General features: G+C 49.1%; 1 non-coding gene across 1 annotated transcript; it reads right to left on the bottom strand.

Moving 5' to 3' along the window:
• Nucleotides 1–8,566: 8,566 nt before the first annotated feature.
• TRNAV-UAC lies at nucleotides 8,567–8,639 on the bottom strand. The gene has a single exon. It is a non-coding gene; the product is annotated as a tRNA-Val (tRNA).
• Between the last annotated feature and the right edge of the window lie 8,463 nt (nucleotides 8,640–17,102).

Here is a 17,102-nt window from a genome sequence, read left to right on the forward strand (position 1 = left end):
TCTCCCCTTGCCCTTGGCTGCAGCTCTACCTTATCCAAGTGGAGAGCTTCCTCAGGAGCAGGGGCTTAACTTGAGCACTGGCCTCATTAAGCATCTTATTCCATTTCGTTCTTAGGGATTTGGCTGAGCCCTACTAACTTGACCCACATAGTTACCTGCCTCAACAAGGAAGTCTCAGAGAAGAATCTAATGTCAACTGAAGTGGGTTTAGCAAAGGAAGATACTGGTATTTTGTGCTATCTTTAAATTGAAGGGAAGCAGTGGAGGGCAATGGAAACTACAATCAGAAGACCCAGGTCTTAATCCTTTCTTTGCCACCATCTTCTAGGGGGTGACCTTGAGCAATTTCCTGCCAAATAAGCACTGACATTGTCAAATTCTATGAAAGGGACATGGATTCCCTTTTCAGAAAGCAACTTGGCATCGTGTTCGTACCTATTCACTCAGGAAAACAGTTTGAGAGGAGGGAGACAGTTACACAGAAAGAGGTACCTTTGCTGTGTTATTTATCATAACAAAAACTAGGAAACAGTCTACATAGCCAAGGTTAGGGGGTTCAGTGCTGAGGGTAGAGTTAAGAGCACAGATTCCCATGCCAGACTGAGGGCAAATGTCAGCTCAACCACTTGTCGTGTGACCTTAGGCAAGTTACTTGTGGTCTCTATGCCTCAACTCTCTCATCTATAAGATGATGATAATAATGCCTACTTCATAGAGTTAGAGGTTCAAATGGGATGAGTACGTATATACTTAAAACAGTGCTAGACATCATTCATTATTACACAGCCATTAATAATAAAGTTGATGGGTGAAAACAGGAGTTTAACCAGTACAGAGTTTCCATTTCGCAAGATAAAAAAGTTCTGGAGATCTTTTTCACGACAGTGTGAATATACTTAGCATTGCTCAGCTGTACACTTAAAAATGGTTACAATGATAAGAAAAAATTAAGTTAATGAAGCGAGTGTGATTACAGGGACAATCATGTGTTACACTCCTGACTTACAAAAAGATGCAAATTTACACATAGTATGAGCAAAACAATGTGGAAAAATGCAGAGAAAAATACTGAGTTTTCCTTTCCCTTTTTAGTTTTTGTTCACCACAATTCCACCACAGCCCCCGGGGTCCCAGACACCTTCCCTTCATTCCTCATGTCAATGATGAAAAAGGCCAATATCAAAAGATAACAATGACCCCCCTCCCCCAACGAAACTGTCATGAACTATATAGAGAGGAACAAACAGGAGCTAGAGAAACGTTGTCATTTACTCAGCATTTATTGGGTGTCCACAAGCCTGACATTTACTCCATACTGTGTATGGATCCGTCATTGCACAGACAAAGGTCTATTCCACAAACCCTACTGCTGAATTAAAAAGAAAAGGACTCTTTTCCCCCTGCTCTGCATTTTAAAGTTTAATGACACATTAACCCTTTAATAATAATGATCATAAACCTGTAATAATACAACTGCAGCCAAAGCGCTTTTGCGTTGCCATATTTCAGTTGCAGGCTTTGTGGGGTAGGTCTGTCCTGGCTTTGCAGGAAAAGGGTGGTCTTGCCTCCCAGGGGCTTCGGGTTTTCTGAGGCTGCCTCTGCCCCGGTGAGGTGGGGATGTTCTCAGGACTCCGACACGGCCAGACCCCCACCTCTGGTGTTTCTCAGGTCCTGCGAGGGCAGTGGGAAAGGGAGGAGAGGACATTTATCATTATGCTTCTGCGGTAAAACATGCCCCTTTAGTTGAAGAGCCTAAAACTAAGGCCTCCGTTAAGAGCAACCTGGGGCTGCACGTAGCCCCAGTCCCAGGAAAAGCCTCAGACCGTTCAAGGCTAAAGCCATCCTCGGACCGCCCTCAGATCAGCTAATCAAAAAACATTCCTATGGTCTGAGTCAAGGCTGGGAACTGCAAACAGTTATTTTACACAAACTAGCCAATTTCTCACCGCTTGGTTTTAGACTCACCAATCCCTCCGCGCCGCATCAACCTCTGCCGTCACCCTGTCCTATCACATTGCAGTCCCTGCCCATCACCCCCTGCCCCCGCCCTAACTGTGCTAATNCTGTGCTAAAAAGCCTGCTCCTCCATTGTTCGGGGCTCTCAGCACCGATCCACCGCGTTGGTGAGGTCTGAGAGTCCGAGCTTAAGCCGGAATAAACGCCCTTTGCTTTTGCATGCGTGACTCGGACTCCTTGGTGAGCTTGGAATTTTGGGGAGGCCGCGAGCTGGGCATAGCATTTGGGGGCTCGTCCGGGATCTCCCCCCAGACCCCCTGGGATCCCCCCAACATGTAGGGCCTACCGCCGGCTGGTAAGTGTGCTTGTCTCTTGTCTAACTCTTCCTGTCTGTCTGATCTGTTTGAGATCGGCCTCTGGGGCCCTAAGTTGGTCTGGCCGACGCGCTAGAGACCTTGGGCCGTGGTATCTGAGAGACGTCTCAGACCCACACGGAACAAACAGGGGTTCAAGTGCCCCGTATGTTCTTCGCGAGATCTCGGGGTTCAAATCCCCACCTCACAACTTTCGGGAGACGCCGCGGGTTGGGCCCACGGCCCGGCGCAAGGCCGGCGTCTCACTTTCGGTTTTGCCTCCGCGGGCCAGGAGGATTACTCCCTGTTCTCTGTGTTCTAATTCTGTCCTCTGTGTTGTTTTATCTCGTTTGGACGGACGCTATGGGACCGACCCAGAGTACTCCCTTGACTTTAGTACTGGACCGTCTCAGGGACGTAAGGGAAAGAGCAGACCGACTGGGACTTAAAGTAAAAAAAGAAAATTTCAGGCTCTTTGCACCAAGTAGAACAGCAGGTCTCTCGGCCCTGCACGGGCCACCCGGACCAGGTTCCTTATATCGCTGTCTGGGCCGACTTACTGGCTGACCCCCCTCCATGGCTTAAACATGGTTTACCTCCCCAGGTGCCGCCCTCCTGCATCGGCCCCTGTTTTAGTTACTTCTGAGAAACGGGCGCGACGCCAGAAGGACCTGACCCCACTGTCCTCCCATTTTCTGTTCCCAGGGGCCTGTTGCCAAGTTCCGGCTCCGCATTCGCGAGTGACTTCTGCTTGGACACAGTCTTGTGTGTGCACGTAGGCTGTCTTGACCTTGTGTTGGCTACTTGGTCAGCACCCTGGCTCGTTTACAAGCTTGGGATGTTCCGGCTCAGCATGCATCCTGCGATTGGGGACGGTCAGCCTGGGACAGGCCCTTCATTGTCAGCCCGGGCCAGGGCATTCAATTCCCCTTTTTTCATTTCTTTAAGATAAAAGAGCACGTAAACACTTTGTTGCTTTTTCATTGCTCCGAGTTTCTGTCTCCAGCAGCAGAAGACTGGCAAGATATCACGGCCAACATTGCCAAAAATAAAATAAAAGAGGTAAGTTTCTGGCCTGAATGTTGAACAATCCGTTCAGCTTCTTGTGTCATCCCTTTCAGCTGTCCCCAGGTGGGTGGTGTTGCCGTCTGTGTCCCAGTTGTAAAGCTCCGGCTCTGGCGATCCATCTGATGGAACTCCTTCACCATCTCTTTGAAGCGTTGTCTCTTTGCCTTGCCTCGGCTTTATCCACCCGGATGGTATCCAATACTTTTCCGTATCTTGAGCAGACATACCCCTGGACAAGGAGCCGGTGCGGCGCGAGCCCTGAGGGACCAGACTCCACTGTCCTGCCTCTGAGGGCCACAGGCCCCCCTGATGATCGGGGCAACCAGCCCCACCATTGCTGGCCCTTCGCCACAAGTAATCTGTACAATTAGAGTTCTCAAAACGCTCTGTTCCCGGAGAATCTCCGCGCCCTTATTAACCTATTAGAAACTGTTCTGTTCACCCATCAGCCCACCTGGGATGATTTCCAGGAATTGTTGCAGGTCCTGTTCACTAATGAGAAACGAGAACGCATCCAGAGTGAGGCCAGGACATTAGTTCCTGGCCCCACTGGGGTCCCCACAACGGACCAGGCGCATATCGACGCTGGGTTTCCCCTGGCACGGCCGGGTTGGGACTACAACTCGCTGAAGGTAGGGAGAGTCTCTTAGTCTACCGCCAGACTCTACTGGCAGGTCTCGAGGCTGCGGCTCGCGAGCCTACTAATATGGCCAAAATATATAATGTCAGTCAGGGCCCAGAGGAAAGCCCCGCAGCACTCCTTGAGAAAATAATAAAGGCATTCCGCCAGTGCACCCCTACAGATCCTGAGGCGCAGGCAAACTCAGCTGCGGTGGCCATGGCTCTCATCGATCAGTCCGCCCCCGGCATTCGGAGAAAACTTCAGAAACGAGAGCGTCTAGGGAAAAAGCCTCCAAGATCTAGTGGTCGTGGCAGAGAGGGTACACAGCAGCAGGGACAGTGCAGGGGACAAGCAGGCAAGGGCTGAAAAGAGACAAAACGAGGGTCCGGCCAAGATCCTACTCTCGGCAACTGCGGAACTGGAGGGCCGAAAAAGACGCCTCAGGCAGTTGGCTTCGGGGAAAAAGAAAATAATAAAGAGAACTCCCAGCAGCTCGAAGGGCGCCCCCGCTTAGGCAAAAATCAATGTGCCTACTGCAAAGAAAAAGAACATTGGGCCAAAAAAAAAAAAAAAAAAAAACAAACCGCCCCCAAAATAAGTCTGAAACTCCCATTCTAGTAATGGGAGATGACAGCGACTAGGGGAGACGGGGTTCGGTGCCCCTCCCCAAGCCCAGGCAACCTTACGAATGGAAGGGAAATCTCCAGACTTCCTGGTCGATATGGGGGCCCAACATTCTGTGCTCCTACAGCCCGGGGGCCCACTGTCACCCAAAAGGTCATGGGTCCAGGGAGTGACCGGAGTCAAGCAATATCCACGGACTACCCGGAGAACTGTGGATCTGGGCGTGGGTCGGGTATCCCACCCATTTATGGTCACCCCAGAATGCCCCTGCCCCCTCCTGGGCCATAATTTATAGACAAAACTGGGGGCACAAATCCATCTCTCCCCTGAGGGAACTAAAGTGTTGGGCCCCTGGCGCCGGCCTGTGGCCCGCCTCTCCAAGAAACTGGACCCGGTGGCATCCGGCTGGCCACCCTATCTCCGCATGATTGCGGCTGTGGCCCTGCTGGTTAAAAATGCAAAGACATTGTCTATGGGGCAAGAGCCGGCCGTCACTACCCTTCATGCAATAGACAGAGTTCTAAAGCAACCACCAGATCGGTGGCTCAGAAATGCCCGCGTGACCCATTATCAGACTCTGCTACTCAACCGTACCAGAACTACTTTCCAGGCCCCGGCCGCCCTGAACCCGGCTACACTGCTGCCTCACCTGGACTTGGAGGCTCCCCTCCATGACTGTGCCGAGATCCTGGCCCATATTCACGCCACCCGTCCGGAGCTGCAGGGGGACGTCCCGTTGCCAGATGCAGAAGTCACCTGGTACACAGATGGCAGGAGTCTCATACAACAAGGGCTGAGGCCCGCCGGGGCCATGCTGTTATCCACCGAAAAAGTCATTTGGGCGAAACCCCTGTCAGCCGGGACCTCGGCACGGAAGGCCGAGCTAATTGCGCTTCCTAAAGCTTTAACTCTGGGGCAGAAGAGAAAACTAAACGTCTACACAAACAGTCGATACGCCTTCGCCACCGCTCAAATCCATGGGACGATATATAGAGAAAGGGGGCTCCTCACGGCAGAGGGAAAGACTATTAAAAAGAAAAAAGAAAATCCTAGCTCTCCTCAAGGCTTTATGGCTCCCGAAAAAAAAACTAGCTGTCATCCATTGTCCAGGCCATCAAAAGGACATAACTGAGGTGGCCAGAGGCAACAATATGGCCGACCGGGCTGCTAAAGAAGCGGCCCTCAAAGGCACCCCGGCCCTAACAGTCAAACTCATAGATCCGGGGGACCCCAACCTACCAGCGACTCCTCGTTATTCACTCAAGGACCTACAATGAATTAAAGGACTGCCTATGACCCGAGGCCTTAAGGGCTAATGGAGGTCCTCGGAAAACAAAATCATCCTACCCCCCCAAAAAGTGGGAATAAGGGTTCTGTCAAAAACACACCGAGCATCCCACATGGGACAGAGAAAACGACAAGACCTGGCTAGACAGTCACACATTAAAATTAAGGGTGTCAACTCCAAAATTAAACAAATCGTCAGCAAATGCAGAGCCTGTCAACTGACCAACGCTACCCGGAACCCCCATAATCTTGGAACACGTCTAAGAGGAAGACGCCCAGGAGCCTATTGGGAAACTGACTTTACTGAGGTAAAACCTGGCAGGTATGGCTACAGGTACTTACTGGTCTTCGTAGACACTTTTTCAGGATGGACTGAGGCGTATCCCACCAAACGCGAAACTGCACAGGTGGTGGCAAAGAAGCTGCTAGAAGACATCCTACCAAGGTGTGAATTTTCTCAGATGATAGGGTCAGATAATGGACCAGCTTTTATGTCCAAGGTAAGTCAGAGCCTAGCCACGACCTTGGGGACTAATTGGGAATTACATTGTGCATACAGACCCCAGAGTTCAGAACAGATAGAAAAAAAGAGATAAAACCCTAAACGAGACCTTAATTAAATTGACCTTGGACACTGGCGGAGACTGGATGGCTCTCCTCCCCTTTGCACTCTATAGGGGGCGCAACTCCCCCTACCGGATGAGATTAACTCCTTTTGAAAACACGTCTGACCTAAATTGCATGCCTTCTATCCAAATAGAATGCATGGTTACTAAACATAGGTTTGAGTTTTCAGCTTCCTATTACAGAAAAAAAGTAAGACTATTTAGACCTTCAAAAAAAAATGGTTTAACAATTCCAATGTAAACATCTCTCAACGGGTTACTAAGTCCTCAGTCGAAGACTAAGGTTTCCTAAGTTAAAATTCTGCTAAATGTATTTAAGACTGATAAAAAATAAGGAAGGCAATTTGTATGTAGGAAACTAAGAGATACATAAAAATATAAAAAATGAAAATACATTTTTGTTAAGGGTAAAAGAAAATAATTTTGTCCTAAATAAGACTGGTTGTTTAGAAAAAAAATAGTTTTGGGACAAAATTTAAAGACAAAGGAAAGTATAAAAGGCCCCTGAAGGAAAATCCTTGAAAAGGAATTCTACGTGGGCTCAGGATAAACTAAGGTTGAGATAAATGGAATTTAGTAAGTACACCGGTATAAAGTTAAAACTCTGCTTTTCTCTCTGGTCAAAACACAAAGTTTTCTTGGATTGTAAATCTACTCTTGATAAGACAATGTAAACAAAGGTTTTCTCCTTTTGCTGCCAAGAAAATCAAAGCTTTAGGTTTCATCTTTATCAGGTCTTTAACTGCATAGTTAAAACTTCTCAATGGTAAAGGCGCTAGGTTTTTCTACATTCGCCTTTAAGATCTTTTATTGCCACTTCAGTAATAATCTGTAATCCTATTTAGGACACACTTTATGACTTCCTAACGTTTTAACAAACTTCCCAGGATTAAAAAAAAAAAAAAGGGGGGGTGTCTTTTGGCCAATTAGGCCCTTTTATTTGAGATGCTAAGTTACTTGGAAAAACACTATGTACAACAGTAAACCTTAGGTTATATTGCATGGGTAAATGCTATAACTGTCCAAATAACATATGCAAATCCTAAAGTTTTAATGTTTTGATATAAAATTATTATATGTCACAAAAATAAGTGAATTTCTTTGTCAACTGCATCATCCTGAACTCTCATCAAATCCTTAACAATGTCCATCAGAGATTTTGTCATTTAAATAAATTGCTTGGCTTCATGCGAGAACGTCTGGGGGCAATACAACCCTTAATACTTAGGTCGCAGTAATGCCACCCTAATGATTGGGACCCAACAGAAGACCCATGAGTGGGCCTTCAAATACACAAGAGAAGGGGGGGAATGAAGAGCCTAAAATTAAGTCCTCCGTTAAGAGCAACCTGAGGCTGCACGTAGCCCCAGTCCCAGGAAAAGCCTCAGACCGTTCAAGGCTAAAGCCATCCTCGGACCGCCCTCAGTTCAGCTAATCAAAAAACATTCCTATGGTCTGAGTCAAGGCTGGGAACTGCAAACAGTTATTTTACACAAACTAGCCAATTTCTCACCGCTTGGTTTTAGACTCACCAATCCCTCCGCGCCGCATCAACCTCTGCCGTCACCCTGTCCTATCACATTGCAGTCCCTGCCCATCACCCCCTGCCCCCGCCCTAACTGTGCTAAAAAGCCTGCTCCTCCATTGTTCGGGGCTCTCAGCACCGATCCACCGCGTTGGTGAGGTCTGAGAGTCCGAGCTTAAGCCGGAATAAACGCCCTTTGCTTTTGCATGCGTGACTCGGACTCCTTGGTGAGCTTGGAATTTTGGGGAGGCCGCGATCTGGGCATAGCATAGTCTCCCCCAAATAAAACAATTTTAAGAAAAAAAATTTAATGCCCCCATATAGAAAAGTAAAATAAGTATTATTTTTAAAGGAAAAATACTTTGTCTTGCTTGAAAAGTAAAATAAATATTATTTTTAAGGGAAAAGAAAAGTATTTTGTCTTGCTTTTCTTTTTTTTCACCTGGGCCCTCAAAGGATATTGTAAAAAAAAAAAAAAAAAAAAAAAGCGAGGACCTTCCACCTATGGTTCCACTGGGGCTCGAACCCAGGACCTTCTGCGTGTAAAGCAGACGTGATAACCACTACACTATGGAACCCCGGCGGTAGCACGCCGGCATCATTAGCTTATTCATAGGCTTACATGGAAACAACGCCTCCGTGAAACCCCTCCCCTCCACCGTAGCTCCACCCCTAACGCAGCTCCGCCCCCGCAGTGGCCCCGCCCCTCCTGTAAGATGGGGTGTTCGCCGCCAAGTCTCGGGTTCCGGGTACGGCGTTTGGGCCGTTCGGGCAACCTGCCCGCCATATTCGTTGCCCCTGTGACCAGGGAGAGGCCGGGGCCGGGATTACTCTCCCGAGAGCCGCCCCGCTAATCGCCCATCCCAAACTTTCTCTCAGCTGCGGCGTCGGCGGGTCCTGCCCAGCGGGCGGAAGCGGACCAGGCTGAGGGCCCGGGCGCTTCTGGCAGCTTCCCTCAGCTCGGGAGGGACGCGCGCTTTCCCCGTTCGACCCTGGCGCTCTCGGCAGCACTGGGAAGTTTGAGTCCGGAGCAGGGCGGACGGGAGCATCACTTGGAGCCAAAGATTCAGGCAGCACGCGGTGTGGGGGTGGGCTGGGGGTCACTGTCATACCGGCATTTAGGTTGCCAGGGTTGGAAGAGGCCGCTGGTTGGTGGGCCTCTTCCCCGAGGATGTAGGCTCCTAAAGCTCCTCTGACATTGTCACAGCATTCCTCCTCTCCTGAACCCCACACCGCGGCCCACAGGGCTTTTGTTTGCTCCTGTTTGTCTGGGCTGGGCTGGGGGAGGGGCGGTGTAGATGGGACACCCCTTTAAGGCTGAGGGTGATGAAGCCGGACCATCTGCCAGATTGGAGTGGCCCAGTGCACAATGAACGTGACAGGTTCCCTGTCCCTGAGTTACTAAGAATTCCCAAACGGTGACGGCAGAGCGTTAAACCCAGCCCAGGTCCCGGCGACCGCACGGGTGTGTGGCCCATGAACCTGTCCTTGGGCTTCAAGGACTGAGGGCCTGAGAAGGTGCTGTAACCAAACCCTCCATTTCAAAGGGCTCCCGTATGGTCTGGCGTCTTGGTTTTCATTGTCAGTGCCGGTTGCCCTCCTCAGTGCTTTTGGATGGATCTTCGTCACCGTCCTAGGATTGCTCACCATCCTCAAACTTGAAACCCCACTTAAAACCATTTGGGGGGCATCTTTAAGTGCTGAGATGAACGTGGCTGCAGGCTGCGGCTCTTTTTCCCTGGTGTCTTTCTCTGGAACTGGCAGAATGATGGAGAAGTGGTACTGATTGAAAGCAACCCCGTCAGCCAATTCCTGTCTTCCTGGGAAGACCCCTGGAAGAAACAGGTGGGTGGAAGGCACACTAATCAGGGGGCATAGTCTGGATTCTGGTCCTGCCTTGGTTACTCATTGGCAGTGTCCCCTCAGTGTCCTCCTTTGTGAGATGCATGGGTTGGACTAGACACCCCCACTTCCCCTCTGGGTCTCTTATGGCTACTTTCCGGATGCGAAAATGGAGGCAGGAGGAACAGAGGCGGGCCTGCAGCTAGTGCCTGGGTCTCCTGTGTCCTCCTTAGCTCCCCACCATGTTCCTCACGTGGCCCGGTACAGGATGCCTTTTTGTTGATACCTTTCCAGAAGCCTCTTGAGCACTTGATGCAGATGACCATGCGTGGGTAGGAGGACGGATTCATGAAAGCTCACTTTTCCTGCAGTCAGCGAACCATAATGGCTCCCAGCATGCCCGGTAAGGAGTGTACCCCACCCGTGTGCAAACCTCTGTCGGTTGCGATCAAGGCTGCCTCGACCTGGGCCTGAAATTACACTCACAGCTGTGTTTCGGTTTTTCTCTAGGGGGTGGCTTGCCGACCTCCAGCTGTCTGCCCTTGTTCCAAAGGGTGGGTTCTCGAGTGCAAGCTTTGGCCAAGTTCCCGCACGGACGTCAGGCAGAAAAGATGCTGGTTCACCTCTACGCATGCCACGTAGGTTTCTGCCTTGGGTCGAAAACTCTTGTTCCTTTTTTCCATTCTTTTCCAACAAGTCTCTTCAAGGAGGGAGACTTGCTCCACTCCTCCGCGGCCCCCAAAGTCATAATGTCTGTTGTTAGGGAAGCACAAGATGGGTTACAAAGCGCCTTCACGGGCACTCCTGTGAGGCAGCCACGGTAAGTATTACTGTCTCTACTTTTCAGCTGAAGGAGTCACAGCCGACTTTGAAGCCGAGTTCGAAGGCCTTGCTTGAGACCATTCTGCCAGTGAGTAGCAGCGCCGGGCTTATACTCAGTCCTATGACACTGGAGTGATTTATGGGGCCCCCTGTCCGTAAAGGCTGTGTGTTGTTCCCCGAAGAGTGCTGTTGGTCTCTGGTAGGATTTCACGTGCATGCAGGGAGGGAGTGGACACCTTTTAGTCTTATTTTGTAATTTTAAAATGAAATCCTCGGGGCGCCTGGGTGGCTCAGTCGGTTCGGCACCCAGCTCTTGGTTTTGGCTCAGGTCATGATCTCATGGTTCTTGAGTTCAAGCCCCACGTCGGGCTCCCCTCTGACAGTGTGGGGATTCTCTCTCTCCGTCTCTCTCAAATAAATAAACCTAAATAAATAAGTGACATGAACTCCTCAAAAGCAGGAACCAAAAGCCTGCCGGAAACAACTGTTGATGACTTTCACCTTGAAACTCTCCCCATCATGGAGAGCCCTTTAGGTGGTCGCAGTTCTGCCTGGCACTTCAGTCACATTTGTGCGCCACCCCCCTCCCGCCCCCGCCAGGGTTCCCATAAGCGTCTGAACAACTGTAAGGAAATACCTCAACAAACTAGTACGTAAGGACTAGAAGTCACTTCAGACTTTTCAGTCTTCTGATCCCTCAGATGTGTAGGGTGGCCTCACTGAGGGAAAGCAACTCAACCAAAGGAACTGCAGCCCTGAACACTGAGCTTAGGAAGCTCAGTCAGTTTACCTGATTTCATTTGGAAACGGTTATGCTCGGTCTTTACCTAAGTATGTTAGAGCTCACCTTATTGTCCCTCTTTTGTAGCTCGTGTTCAAAACAATTGAAATTGGCCTATCAGAATGGATGTTTGATATTTGTTGCCCTTTGCCCACCTACCTTTTCATAGTCCTCTGTATCCCTCTGTCCTCTTCCCTAGCTCAAAATCTGTGGTCATTTTTATCACTCGTTTGCCATCTTGGTACTTGTACTTGTTGGCAAGACCACAGTCTTTTAAATCCAGCTCTTTCCCTACCCTGCCCCTGTATATGGCCCCAAGAAGAACACATATCCAGGCCAACTGGTTTCACACTAGATCCTTGACTACTTACCTCAAGCAAACCCTTAATGTGGTGCAGAATCGTGTCTGCTTCCCCCGTCCATTCATTCTCCACCTCTCCTAAAGGACAGCTTCATATCTTCTCTCCCTAAACTTCCTGTACCTCCTCCTCCAACCTCACTTACAGCTGATGAACGTGCTTCTTTTTTCAGTGAAGAAATGGAAGCAATCAGAAGAGAACTTCCACAAGTACCCACCGCCTCTGCCCACCTACGGGTTCTGTGCTATCGTGGATTCTAGACCAGGGCTCTTCCTGTGGATCGGGGCTTCTCAACCACAACCGCGTTGACGTTTGGGGCCTAGTAACTCTTTGTCGTGAGGGTTGTCCTGTGCACTGTAGGATGTTACGGAGCATCCCTGGCCTGTCCCCACTGTATGCCCACAGCACGCCTCTCCCGAGTTGTAACAACCAAAATGTCCCCTGGTGGGGGTGAAATCTTGGGGGCCATTTGGCAACATCGGCGGACACTTTCAGTTGTCCTAACTTGGGTGCAGGGGTTGGGGATAGTCCTGGCATCTAGTGAGGAGAGACCAGTGGGTGCTGTTCCATCTGCTGCAATGCTCACGATGGCAACCCATAACAAAAAGCTACCCAGTCCTGAAATATCAGTAGTGCTATGGCTAAGAAGCCCTGCCCTAGATGGACGGGCTGCATTCCCATCCGAGTCCAGCCCTTCACCTGCTCTGGCCTCCTCTCTCCAACATCATTAGCCACCTTCTCTGTCTATCATTCCGATGGACATTCAAACATGCTGTAACTTCTCTCATCCTTACAGAAAACCTCTTAATCACATTTCTGCCCCTAGCTACTTCTGCTTCTGTTCTGCTCTCCTTTACGGCAGAACCCTTAGAGAGATGTGTCTGTAGACGTTCTCTGCAGTTCCTCTCCTTTCAGAAGCACTTTCCCTTCCTGGCTTTGAGGGTATGGCCCTCTCCTGATTTTTGTTTCCTACCTTACTAGTTGCCCCCTTTCAGTGACCTTTGCACTTGCACTTCTCTATTTATCTCACCACCCTGCTGACCTCATTGAGTTGAATGGCTTGAAATACCACCTACACCCTAGATGATTTTCAAATTTATACCCCTAGTCGAAACTTTCCTCTCAAATTCCAAATCTACATACTCAACATGTCCACTTAGATGCCTGTCTAATAGGCAGATCAGACCTACCATAGCTGTAGCTAAATCTTTAAATCTGCTCCTGTCTTCCTCACCTTTCCACTTATTTAGGCCCGAAACATAGAGTCACACTTGATTCTTCTTTATCTCATTCCCTAGATCTAATCTTACTAGCAAATCCTGTTGGTTTCACCTTAAAGATCTATATGGAGCCTGATTAATCACTTTCTGTATCTCCTCTGCTACCACACCAGTCAAGACCATCGTCACATTTTGCCCGGATCATTGCTAAAAACCCCATCTTCTGGCCTCTCAGCTTCTGCCCTTTCCCCCCTACAGACTATTCTCTACACAGTAGCCAGAGTGACCCTTTTAAAATCTAAGTAGGGGCGCCTGGGTGGCTCAGTCGGTTGAGCGTCCAACTTCAGCTCAGGTCATGACCTCATGGTTCATGGGTTTAAGCTCCGCTTTGGGCTCTGTGCTGACAGCTCAGAGCCTGGAGCCTGCTTCGGAATCTGTCTCTCTCCACCTCTCTGCCCCTCCCCTGCTTGCCTTCTGTCTCACTCTCTCTCTCTCTCTCTCTCTCAAAAGTAAATACACATTAAAACAAACAAACAAATAAATAAAATCTAAGTTGGATCTTGTCACTCCTTTGCTCAAAGCCTCCGGTAGCTCCTCACCGTGACTAGAGTGAAAGCCAAGGTCTTACGGGGGCCTGCAAGGCCCTGCATGATCTGACCTCCCATCCATTACCTCTCTGATTATATATCCTATTACTTTGCATTTTCTTTTACTGTACTCCAGCCACACTTGCCTGCTTGCTGTTCTTCAAACACACTGGGCCTCTTGTGCCTCGGGGCCTTTGAATCTGCCATTCTCTCAGCCTTGAAGGCTCTTTCCCTAGGCCACCCCATTGTTAGCTCTCTCACCTTGCTCAGGTATTTGCCCAAATATCTTCTCAGCAAGGCCTTTCCTGACTGCCCGATTTAGAATTAACTCGTTTCCTCTCTCCTTCACACTGGAAACTCGGTATCTCCCTTTCCCACTTTGTTTTTCTTTGCTACACTTATCACCATCTAATTTCTCAGATAATTTACCTACTTACTATCTTTCCCAGATACTTACTTTATTTACTTGTCCCCCACCATCCTCAGCTAGAACGAAAGTTCCATGAAGGCCTATAGATCTGGTTCTGTTCACTGGTATGTTCCACAGAGCCTGTGTGGTGCCCAGTGCACAGTAAGTGTCCAGTAAATATGTCCTGAATGAATCTGTTCAGGGTTGGGGAGGACTCAAGCCAAGTCAGTGCCTCCCAATCAGAGCGAATCCTGGGGCTTTTGTGTGCGCTCGTGACAAGAGACATTTCCTCGTTCGCCCTTGACTTGAACATGAGATAGTCCAGAGGCTAGGGGTTCTGCTGCCACCCCTTCTCGATTGCATTGCATCAGGCCGGACTCAGCGCTCAGAGCAGAGCTCTCTTGTTCACGGTACTCACTGCTCTTGCCCATGTGCGAGGTTTACACCACTTCTCCAGGGATCGGCTCGACAGAGGGGCTTGCTTTGGCCCGTTGAATGTGGGCAGAAGTGATGTGTATCACTTGCAAGTCAGTGTGAAGAGCCAGCTTGTGATTTGCTGCTTCAGTGTTTCCCCTTTGCTGTGGGAGCAGCAGCGCTGAGAGAGAGGTTGGTCTGGGTCTTAGAGAGACGACCCCAGGAGATGGAACTGCAGCCGACCTGCACTGGCCATGGAATAGGAGTGAAAAATCAACCTTGATAAATGTAAGCCGCCAAGATTTTGGGGTCGTTTGTTACCAAAGCGCAACATCACCGAAGCAGATTCAATACTCCTGCTGGTTTAAAAAGAAAATGAGTTTATTAAAGGATATTTGGTGGCTCACGGGATCTCCAAGAAGGCCTTGGAGACTCCAAAGCCAGGGATAATGTCCCTCATTTTTTTTAAGAGAGAGAGCACGTGAATGGGGGAGGGGGGACAAGAGGAGGAGGGAGAAGGGGTGAGGAGCAGAGAGAGCGAGAATCCTAAGCTGACTTCATGCTCAGTGTGGAGCACAATGCAGGGCTCGATCCCATGACCCTGGGGTTGTGACCAAATCGAGAGTCGGAAGCTCAGCGAACCGAGCTACCCAGGTACCCTACCAGGAGTGATGTCTTAAGCTCCCTGTGGGGCCACCCACCGCTGCCCCTCTGAGTGTACTCAAGCCAGTGACGGGGCACCAAATCTCTGAAAACCGGACCCCTGAACCACCAATGTTGTCACAAGATGGCTTTCATAAGCCCTTGGCTCCTCGTGTTGGCCTCTTAACTGAGGCTCCGGTGGAGCCTTGTGCTCTTGCGTGGAGAGAGGCTGGAGAAGCAAATTTCTTGCTTCTCCTTTGCGGAGGTGGGAGTGGCGTCAGATGTGGGGCCTGGACAAGTTAGTGGGTGGCCGCAAAGTGTGAAAGACACATGCTGCCTGCTGAAGCCTGAGAGCGGGGCCGAGAGCAAGGGGTTATTGCTGAGAAGAACGACTGGTGCGGCCCTATAAGGCCTCAACCAGGCCGTGCCTGCGTCCGCCTGTTGCCTCTTCAGCTGTTAGAAGAATGCACTCCTGGCTTTGCTTAGGCCTGCTGGAATTGGGGTCACCAAGACTTGCAGCGGAAGGAGTGCCGAAGGACTCGCTGGGTTGCAGTCCTTGGATAGAAGTTGTCTGTCATCACACACCTACAGTATGTCTAGGAGCACGGTGCTGGGTAGTGTGGGAGTTCTTTTGTTTTTTAAAGTGTATGACATGGCCTCATCTCAAGGAGTTCGAAGAACATTAATTTACCCCAAGGACTGATTTGTTCCAAGCTGTTAATGGATGATGTGGTTTTCCTAACTCAGGATGTTATTGGATTTTAATAGATCCTGTCTCTTGTCTCTTAAAGAAGAGACTCAAAAGAGAAGTAAAAGGGTGGGGGGGGGGGCAGGCAGGACGATGTGCAAAGGCCTGTCTTAGCAGTAAAGATGGTCTCGTGTGGTATTCCTCTCAATTGCAGCTATCTCTAATCTCCAGAGTCACCCACCATCACAACCAGTGAGCTTACATTTGATAGAGATGGCCACCAAGGAGAGACACAGATGAGCTCAAAATACTTTGTCTCCGCCTCTTGAGATGCCACTAGTTTCTAAAGTCACTCCCCTGGGACGTTGTAACTGAGCACAGAACAATTTGGCCACTCCCCACTCCTACGGAATCCCGCTTGAAAGGAAATGTCTGATAGCGGCATCTAGCCAATGCCAATTGGTGACAGAAATGAAATTGGTTCCTCCCTCTCTCTGCCCAACACTTACTGCCTCCTTTAGATTTACAAGGACGTTCAACAGTGCACACGATGGGACTTGCCTCTAAGTTGTTCCTCATCATCTGACGAGAAGACTTCAAGAGTGATGCCAGTGCTAAACACAAATTATATTATGGGTTTTTATTAGTGATTTTAAATATTTGTGATAGGGGGGGTATAATTAGGGTATAGTCTGAGGGCTAATGTAATAATAAAACCAAAACCAATTAGTAGGTTGTTTAACTCAGTTAGAGGCTGTCTGCAGGCTAGCGGCTTTCCTGTGATAAATCCTGTTGAAATGCAGTAGGTTTTATTTTGTGCAGAATGAGCAGGCTGCCATGACAACTGTCTGTGAATATTACTTCAATATTAGTCACAGGTTTCCAGGGTCAGCCTCCGGGTCCAACGTTCATTCTAAAACCCAGATGCACATCTATTCTTAAAGGAGTTCTCCTGGACATGTTTACAAAAAACAAAAATAAAATACCGTCAAGTGGCTGAGTTTTTCTTTTGGAAAAGAAATATGAATGACTCTACATGATTGCAAATTGTAGATTTTGTTGCTGTTCTTTTCTTTTGGAAAGGCGATGTGGCTCTGAATTTGCATTGTGCTCAACCATAGATTTGATTAACCAGATGTACTAGGCAAGAGTTTGGAAAGGTTCTTTTCAGTCTGTAACCCTTATGTTAAATTATTCTTTTTCTTTCTCCCTGCCCCCCCCCGCCCCCCATTTAATAGTATCAGAAGGAATCTCGTGGTGGCAAGTGATGAGGACTG

Source organism: Hyaena hyaena, unplaced genomic scaffold, assembly GCF_003009895.1.
Source record: "Hyaena hyaena isolate Hyena2069 unplaced genomic scaffold, ASM300989v1 scaffold_295, whole genome shotgun sequence".
In the NCBI taxonomy this organism is placed as follows: Eukaryota; Metazoa; Chordata; class Mammalia; order Carnivora; family Hyaenidae; genus Hyaena; species Hyaena hyaena.